The sequence below is a fragment of the Mastomys coucha genome, unplaced genomic scaffold (assembly GCF_008632895.1).
Source record: "Mastomys coucha isolate ucsf_1 unplaced genomic scaffold, UCSF_Mcou_1 pScaffold12, whole genome shotgun sequence".
Taxonomy (NCBI): domain Eukaryota; kingdom Metazoa; phylum Chordata; class Mammalia; order Rodentia; family Muridae; genus Mastomys; species Mastomys coucha.
In genome coordinates, this window is record NW_022196894.1 from 41,585,671 (window position 1) to 41,593,440 (window position 7,770).

At 41.8% G+C, this 7,770-nt stretch overlaps 1 pseudogene; it reads right to left on the reverse strand.

Moving 5' to 3' along the window:
• Positions 1-4,375: 4,375 nt before the first annotated feature.
• LOC116086728 lies at positions 4,376-4,497 on the reverse strand (annotated as a pseudogene).
• Positions 4,498-7,770: the final 3,273 nt, after the last annotated feature.

A 7,770-nucleotide genomic window follows, 5' to 3' on the forward strand; every position in this document is an offset into this window, starting at 1 on the left:
TGTCTTCAGACACACCAGAAGAGGGCATCAGATCCCATTACAGATGGCTGTGAGCCACCATGTGGTTGCTGGGATTTGAACTCAGGACCTCTGGAAGAGCAGTCAGTGCTCTTAACCGCTGAGCCATCTCTCCAGCCCCCAAGTTGTCCTTTAAAAAAAAGAAAGACATCCCACCAGGTCTGCAGAGATTGCTCAGCAGATAAGAACACGTGTATGCAGAAGACCAGAGTTTGACTCTCCGCATCCACACAGAGGCTCAGAACCATCTGTAACTCTAGTTCCTGGGCATCTGAAGCCCTCTTTTGGCTTCCACAGGTACCAGGCTTGCAAGTTGTGCACAGACATACACACAGGCAAACATCCAAATACATAAAATAAAATGATACATTCTTTTAAAAAAAAATGTATGTTTAAAAAAATCCTGCTATCATTCAGCCAAAATCTGTCTCCTTTTAAAACCAGTCTTTAGGTTCCATCTTTCTTATGTGAATTTAAGACAATTCTCAATGTTTCAACTCCTCTAGCTCTAACTCAAGAGTCATTTTCTTGCACTACTATCCCGGTTGATTTCCTCTGAATATAGCCATTTTATTAGTTTCTCTTAAACTACGAGACCTCAATAAGTTATAATCCTTTAAATGTTGTTGAATCAGTTCAGAGTGCCATAGATTCATTATTCCCCATGATTGGAATATTCAATTTTTAATGACCCAACTCAAATTGCATTGACTTTGTAGGGCTCATATTAAAATTCTGAAAAGGAAATTTGCATAGAGAATAGAGACATTTAATAGGCTATGACTTAGGGATCAACATGTGTAAGAGGTTGGAGAAAGCAGAGTAAGTGCAGAAAGGATGATGAAATCGCACAAAGAAGAATCCCACAGGAAACGATGAAGCAGGTAGACCATTCCTGATCCCAGATGGTCACTGGATTACAACTACCTCTAAAGAGGGGGCATGATTTAGACAAGGGCTCTCTTCAGTTGAAAGCTTTTATTCTATTCTAAACAACAAATCCCCAAATGAGATCTAGGCTGCACGCATCCCAGCATCCACTGCAAGCTACTCTTCGTGCCTCTTTATTTTACTTTCTTCGTATAATAGACTCTAGAAGCAGCAACGTCAGAGATCTAGTTGGTTTCTCTTCTTATGGAAGTTTAGTAGGAGGGTCTATAATCTCTAGTAAGCCTCAAAATAACTTTCATCTTTTCTTTTTTTTTTTTTTTTTTTTTTTTTTTTTTTTTTTTTTTTTTTTTTTTTTTTTTTTTTTTTTTTTTTTTTTTGGTTTTTCGAGACAAGGTTTCTCTGTATAGCCCTGGCTGTCCTGGAACTCACTGTGGAGACCAGGCTGGCCTCGAACTCAGAAATCCACCTGCCTCTGCCTCCCAAGTGCTGGGATTAAAGGCTTGCGCCACCACCGCCCGGCTAACTTTCATCTTTTCAATACAAAGAAATAAAATATTGGTTCATGGTACAGTATGGATAAACACACTCCACTAATGCAAGAAGCCAGACACACAAATCACATCTATTATGATTCAGTCTTATTAAATATTCAGAATGGATAAATTCACAGAGATAAAAATTAGATTGGTAGTTCTCAACATGGGAAGAAAGGAGAAAGAGGGCTAACTGCTTCATGGGAGCCTGATTTCCTCCTATGATAATGAAAATGGAACCGCATAGGGAGAGAGTGGTTGCATGATACTGTAAATTACCAAATGTCACTGAATTATTCACTTTAAAATGACTAGTTTTCATTAAAACATTTAGTTGCGGAAATTAACAAATCAAAAAGGATGGGAACCTTTAACATGTCATACTCTCAGATTGGAAGGCTCAGTTGAGAGGACAATTTCCTACAAGTTGATATATATACTTATGCAACTCTCAAAATTCCAGGAGACTTTTTCTTCTTTAAAAAAAAAAAAATCTCACGAGCAGATTGTAAATTTATATAGAAATGCAAAAAACCCAGACTAGCCAAAACAAATTTTAAAAAGAAGTGATATCCAGAATAGGTAAATCCATAGAGACAGAAGGAAATTAATTATTTCCAAAAATGGGGATAAGGGGTAGAGAATTCTCACTCCCTGATTTCAAAACTTACTGTAAGTTACAGTTCCTAGCCAGACCAGGGCTACGTGCCTGGAAGTAGGGCTCCAGCACTTGAGAGACCAAGGCAAGAAGATTGTGAGTTTGAGGACACCTCAGAAGAACTAGATCCTCTCTCAAAAACCCAAAGGCAGAGGATGTACTCCGTGTGGTCATAAAATGCTCTCTTAGGGGGCACAAGGCCCTGGGTTCAGTATGGCACTATAAAAAAAATAAAGTTACCAAATATGGTATTTACATACAGATATACCAACTGAAGAAAAAAAAAACACTGAAAGTCTAAAATCTTTACACACACACACACACAAACACACACACATACGTATCTATATATATGATCTGTCTCAGTCTCCTGATTGATTTTGATTTCCATATATGTATATACATATATATATTGATTTCAACAAAGATAGATTATGAGTAAAAGAGTGTTTTAAACAAACAGCACTGAGATAACTAGATAACAGGATGATAAACTTACACTAAGTGGAAGAAAAAAAGATATGAGTGTATAGGTGCTGAATCCCAGCACTCAGGAGACTGAGACAGAAGATCAGGAGTTTGACCACAGCCTGGGCTACATAATAAGCTCAAGCATAGCCTTGGCTGCATAGCAAGACCTTGTCTCAAAACAACAAACAACCAAGACAGGAAAAGGAAACACAAGAGTTAGGGCTATAGTTCAGTGGTAGAGTGCTTACCTGCTGTGCACGAGGCAGTGCCTTCTATCTCTAGTGGAAGGGAGGAGGTGAATTATACAATCCTATCTGTATAAAATGCACCCTAAAATAAAATTCTATAGAGACAGACAGTACAGTAGTAGTTGACTTGGGCAGGAAATAGAAACTGAATTAACAATGAATGGCCACAGAGGAATATGCTAGAAACTCGGCTGTGTCTCCCAGAATTCCTATGCTAAGCCCTAACCAACACTCTAACCATACCTGAATATAGGACTTATAGGGACAAAATTAGGGATAAGTTAGATCTTAATAATGAGATTCTGATATGATGATAATATTAGTGCTCTTAAAAGAGTAGAATGTTTGTGAGGCCAAGTAGCACAATAGCTTCAAATTCCTCTATGGAAGCCCCCTGGGAAGGTGGTACATAAAGTTATCAGTATAAAGCTTACATTGTAATGGAAATTGGAGGATTTTGGAGATGCTAAATATGACATGACATTTGCTAAAGAAAGCTGTAGACACTGAGAGAAGTCAGCCTAGGTGCAAGGCCATGTATGTTACAGGTAGGAGGGTCATAGAAGTAGGGCTGCCCATGTCTATTGGGGCCAACTTAATGACATCCTGATCCCTGGATGCTAGACACAAAGACATAGTGTCTAGAGTCTGCTCCCGTAGGCTTCATTATTGCCTTAGTCCAATTTCCCTCCATTCTAGATGGGATTTTTAAAAAACTTATTGGTTCTTTGTGAATTCCACATCATGTACCCCAACCCTACTCATCTCTCCCTTCACTCAGACACACTTTCCACCCTTATAACTTCCCCGACAATGGAGAAAAACAAAACTCATTGTGAAAGCTGTAGTATGTCACAGTGTGTCCCACAGTATACCTTTTGTCCACACTTCTTTGCTTTCAAATGTTCACTGCAATGACTTGATGGTCTGATATGAGGCCCATGGCTTCTGTCACTCCATCAATACTGGAACTTCACTGGGACTCATCTTGCATATCCTGTTATTGTCCTGTGTTGTGGAGATCCCGTAATTTTGGATTTGTAGGACAGGGCCCTTCTTCATGCACTCCAGGAGTTCATAGATAGGGGAGAAGTTGGAGTGGGCCAATTCAAAGCCCTGGATCTGGCCTGAGAGGTACCTGAGCTGGTGTGCCCACCAGCTCGCCTGCTCTCAGGAGCCCAGGGCCAGATCAGAGGTGGTGAGGAATGAGAGAGGAAGAAAGTATCTCTCCCTTGTTCATCCCAACTCATAGAAGTGGCTCACTCAAAACTCCTGCAGTGTACAATCTGTTCTCCTGAGTACTGCAGATGGCTAAGAGTGAGTGAGCTCTCCCTCCTCTCATGCCCTCAAGGCCAGCTCTCTCACGATGCCCAGGTGGGGGGGTGAGGCCAGTTCTTCACAGCCCTCAGACATCAACACGTCCCCAGGTGTTCCCAAAAGGGGTTCTTCTAGTCTCTGACTTGCTGCTTGTCACAGCTCTGGGTTGGTGATCATCTTAGGCTAGCTCCCTGTCCAGGCCCCCTGGTGCCAGACTTCCCAGGCCCTGGTGGTCTGTCAATCTTAGGCTACTAGTCATTCATGCTCATAGGTCAGAACACTGAGCACAGGCATAGCTTCTCCCCTCTGTGCCACCTACTGTACATGTGACACAGCAGCCACATCTGCACACACACACACACACACACACACAGACACACACACACACACAAAATGTGTGCATTATACATGTACCCACATAAAATAAAACAAATCAACCTATTTGCCTTGAGTTTTAAAAGAGACTGAATTTGGGGCTCTTAGGTGTTGCTAAGACAGATACTGAAGCTCCTGAAGTTAGACGACATTCATGTGTTATGAGGTGGTCACCATCCTTGGTGTAAACTGTTAAGGTTTGAAACGTAGATAGCCCTTACCAACTCATGGTATAAATGCTTGTTCACCAGCTATTGGTGCTGTTTTAGGAGGCTGTGGAATTTTTAGCATGCAGGCCCTATTTGCTAGAGATAGACATTAGAGGCAGGTCTTTGAGGTTATCCCCTACCACCAGGTTTCAGTACACTCTCCCTTGATGATGCTGTAACGGGAGAAACCTCTGCCACGGGCTCTCACCAGCATGGACTCCTCCTTACTTTCTCTGCCATGATGACCTGAGACCTTCTGAAACCATGAAACAAAGTAAATCTTTGCTCTTTTGTGTCTACAAGCTATTGAATCACAGTAGCAAAGAGGGATTGAGATGGCCTCACCCGGTTGCCTCCTTTAAAAATTGACAGTGCTGAGTCCTTGTGTCCCTTCCCTTTGCCTACTATCTCAGAAACTTGGTTTTCATCTTCTCTAGGTTCCCTAAGGGAGCTAAGCTGGGTTCCTTGCATTCACACGCGAAATCCACCTATACCAAGCGATTGATACATTTTAGTGGAATTACCTAAGCTGTAAGCAGAGGGAGAAATAAAGAGTTGCTGGTCAACATAGTCCAAGTTCAGTCTATTTCCTGTGTCTGTCCTTCACAACCTTCATCTCAGATCGGTTCTAGTAATGCTTCTCTCTTGGATGACTAGATTCTAAGGATCTCTGTCCCTTTTGCAATAGAATTAATTTCAATGTATGCCTTCTACACAAATACCTTCGTCCCCATTTTGTTAAAATCATCTTTTGCACCTTGAAGAATTCAGAAGTGAAATAAACAAAAATGTGCAAACCCTTACAGTCTGTTGACATTACACTTCTTACTCCAAATATGAGTCTGTATGTGTGCGTGTGTGTAGGTGTCTGTGTGTGTGTGTGTGTGTGTGTGTGTGTGTGTGTGTGTGTGCGCGCGCGCGCGTGTGAGCTTCTTTTCCTTAAGCAAAGCAGCTCTGTTCAAAAGGCTCTGCTTATTGTTGACTTTCTCCTCCTCCATTCCATTCCTGTCCATGCCAAAGCCTGTGCTCGGCAGAGAGCTCCCTGTAGGACCACCTCTTTCTTTGTCTGTCTTCCCCTTCATCCTCGGGAAGTCCTATTGTTTAAATCTCCCACCTCTCCCGACTTACCTTCCTTTCTAAAGTCCCACATCACAGAATCACACCTGTGGCAAATACTCTTTTGAAGTGAAAGTTAATTTGTAATGCAAATAATTACTTCTTTATTTATCTCATTTTCAAGTGGGTATTTTCACATAGCAAATTCTCATGAAGATAAATTGGGGGCAAAGGGTTTCACACTTTCGCTTCTCTGTCACTCCTTCCTTCTCCCTCCCCTCTTGCTTTCTGTCCTTTTCAACTCTGGTTGTCTCCAGCTTCTCCTTCTGGGATTGCTGAAAAAACCCCTCAGTTTCTCTCCCCTGCTCTGCTTTTCTTATATTTTTGGTTGTGAGCCTAGCCTTTAACGGCTGAGCCATCTCTCCAGCCCAGGCTCTGCTTTTCTTAAGTGGAAAAACCTCTCTGTTCTTGTGTCTTAGTCAGGGTTTCTATTGCTGCAATGAAATACCATGACCAAAAGGCAAGATGGGATGGAAAGGATTTATTTGGCTTACACTTCCATATCAAAGTTCATCATTGAAGGAAGTCAGGGCAGGAACTCAAGGAGGACAGGAACCTGTAGGCAGGAGCTGATGTAGAGGCCACGGAGGTATACATCTTGGTGGCTTGCTCCTTATGGCCTGCTCCGCCTGCTTTCTTATACAACCCAGGACCACCAGCCCAGGGATGGCACCATCCACAATTGGCTGGGACCTCCTCCATTAGTCACTAATTAAGAAAATGCTTTACAGGCATTCTTATAATCCAATCTTATGGAAGCATTTTTTTTTTTTTTTTTTTTTTTTTTGGTTTTTCGAGACAGGGTTTCTTCTCTGTATAGCCCTGGCTGGCCTGGAACTCACTCTGTAGACCAGGCTGGCCTCGAACTCAGAAATCCGCCTGCCTCTGTCTCCCAAATGTTGGGATTAAAGGCGTGCACCACCACCACCCGGCTGGAAGCATTTTCTTAGATGAGGTTCCCTCCTCTCAGATGACTGCAGCTCATGACAAGTTGACATAAAACTATCCAGTACATCACATCATGAAGAAAATCTTCGTTGTACAAGGAAAACTCACTTGAACCCACCTGCTTCCATGGAAATCCTTGAGCAGAGCCAAGGGAAGAGTTTCTTTTACATGGGATTGTCTGATAGCATAATGGCTCGCAACTTCCCTTTACTGGGTGTTCTGCTTCTATTAACTTCAACTAAAGGCTTCCTTCTACAGGTGATAAACTCTAAGAAATGGATGTCTTGATACCTTGGTCTTTTCGGGAATAAATGAGGACAGTAATTTCTGTTCCATCGTATAAAGTCTTTGGTGGAGAAATAAGGACGATAACATAGATTGCAAAGTATGACTCATATATAAAAGAATATGTACTCCTTATATTTAATCATAGGTCTGTTCACTGAAAATATCAAGGGCAGAACTTTTGAGCACAGAACAGGCAGAAGGGAATTGTACTTAGAGGAGACGGTAAGCTAAGAACACTAGGCCTTTTAAATCAAGAATTGCCCTGTTCTACCCACATGGAAGCAAGAGTGCTTCACAAGATGACACTGCTATTGTACTCTGAGCTGAATTATTTCTTTTGAAAATATGGCAAGGACAAAGCTGCCTAGAAGATTGGGTTGGAGGAGAGTGGGGACGAGAGTGGGGCTTGTTTAGAATTTTCAAGCGAAGGTCAAGGGGAGGGGCACATATCCTGTGAGATAAGTAAAGTTCTACACACAGAAAGGAAGTGGGAAAAAGCTTTGTCAAATGAGAATAAATCAACATACCCTCAAAAACAGGACTGAAAAGATGGGAGATATCAGGATGGATTTAGTACAGAGCTTGAAAGAATGAATCAAGTAGAAGTTTGGTCAGTAACTCCATCCTACCCACTTTTTCATTCTCAATATCTCCCTATCGACTCTTTGCCAGAGAACACATGTCTTAATTTCCTATTT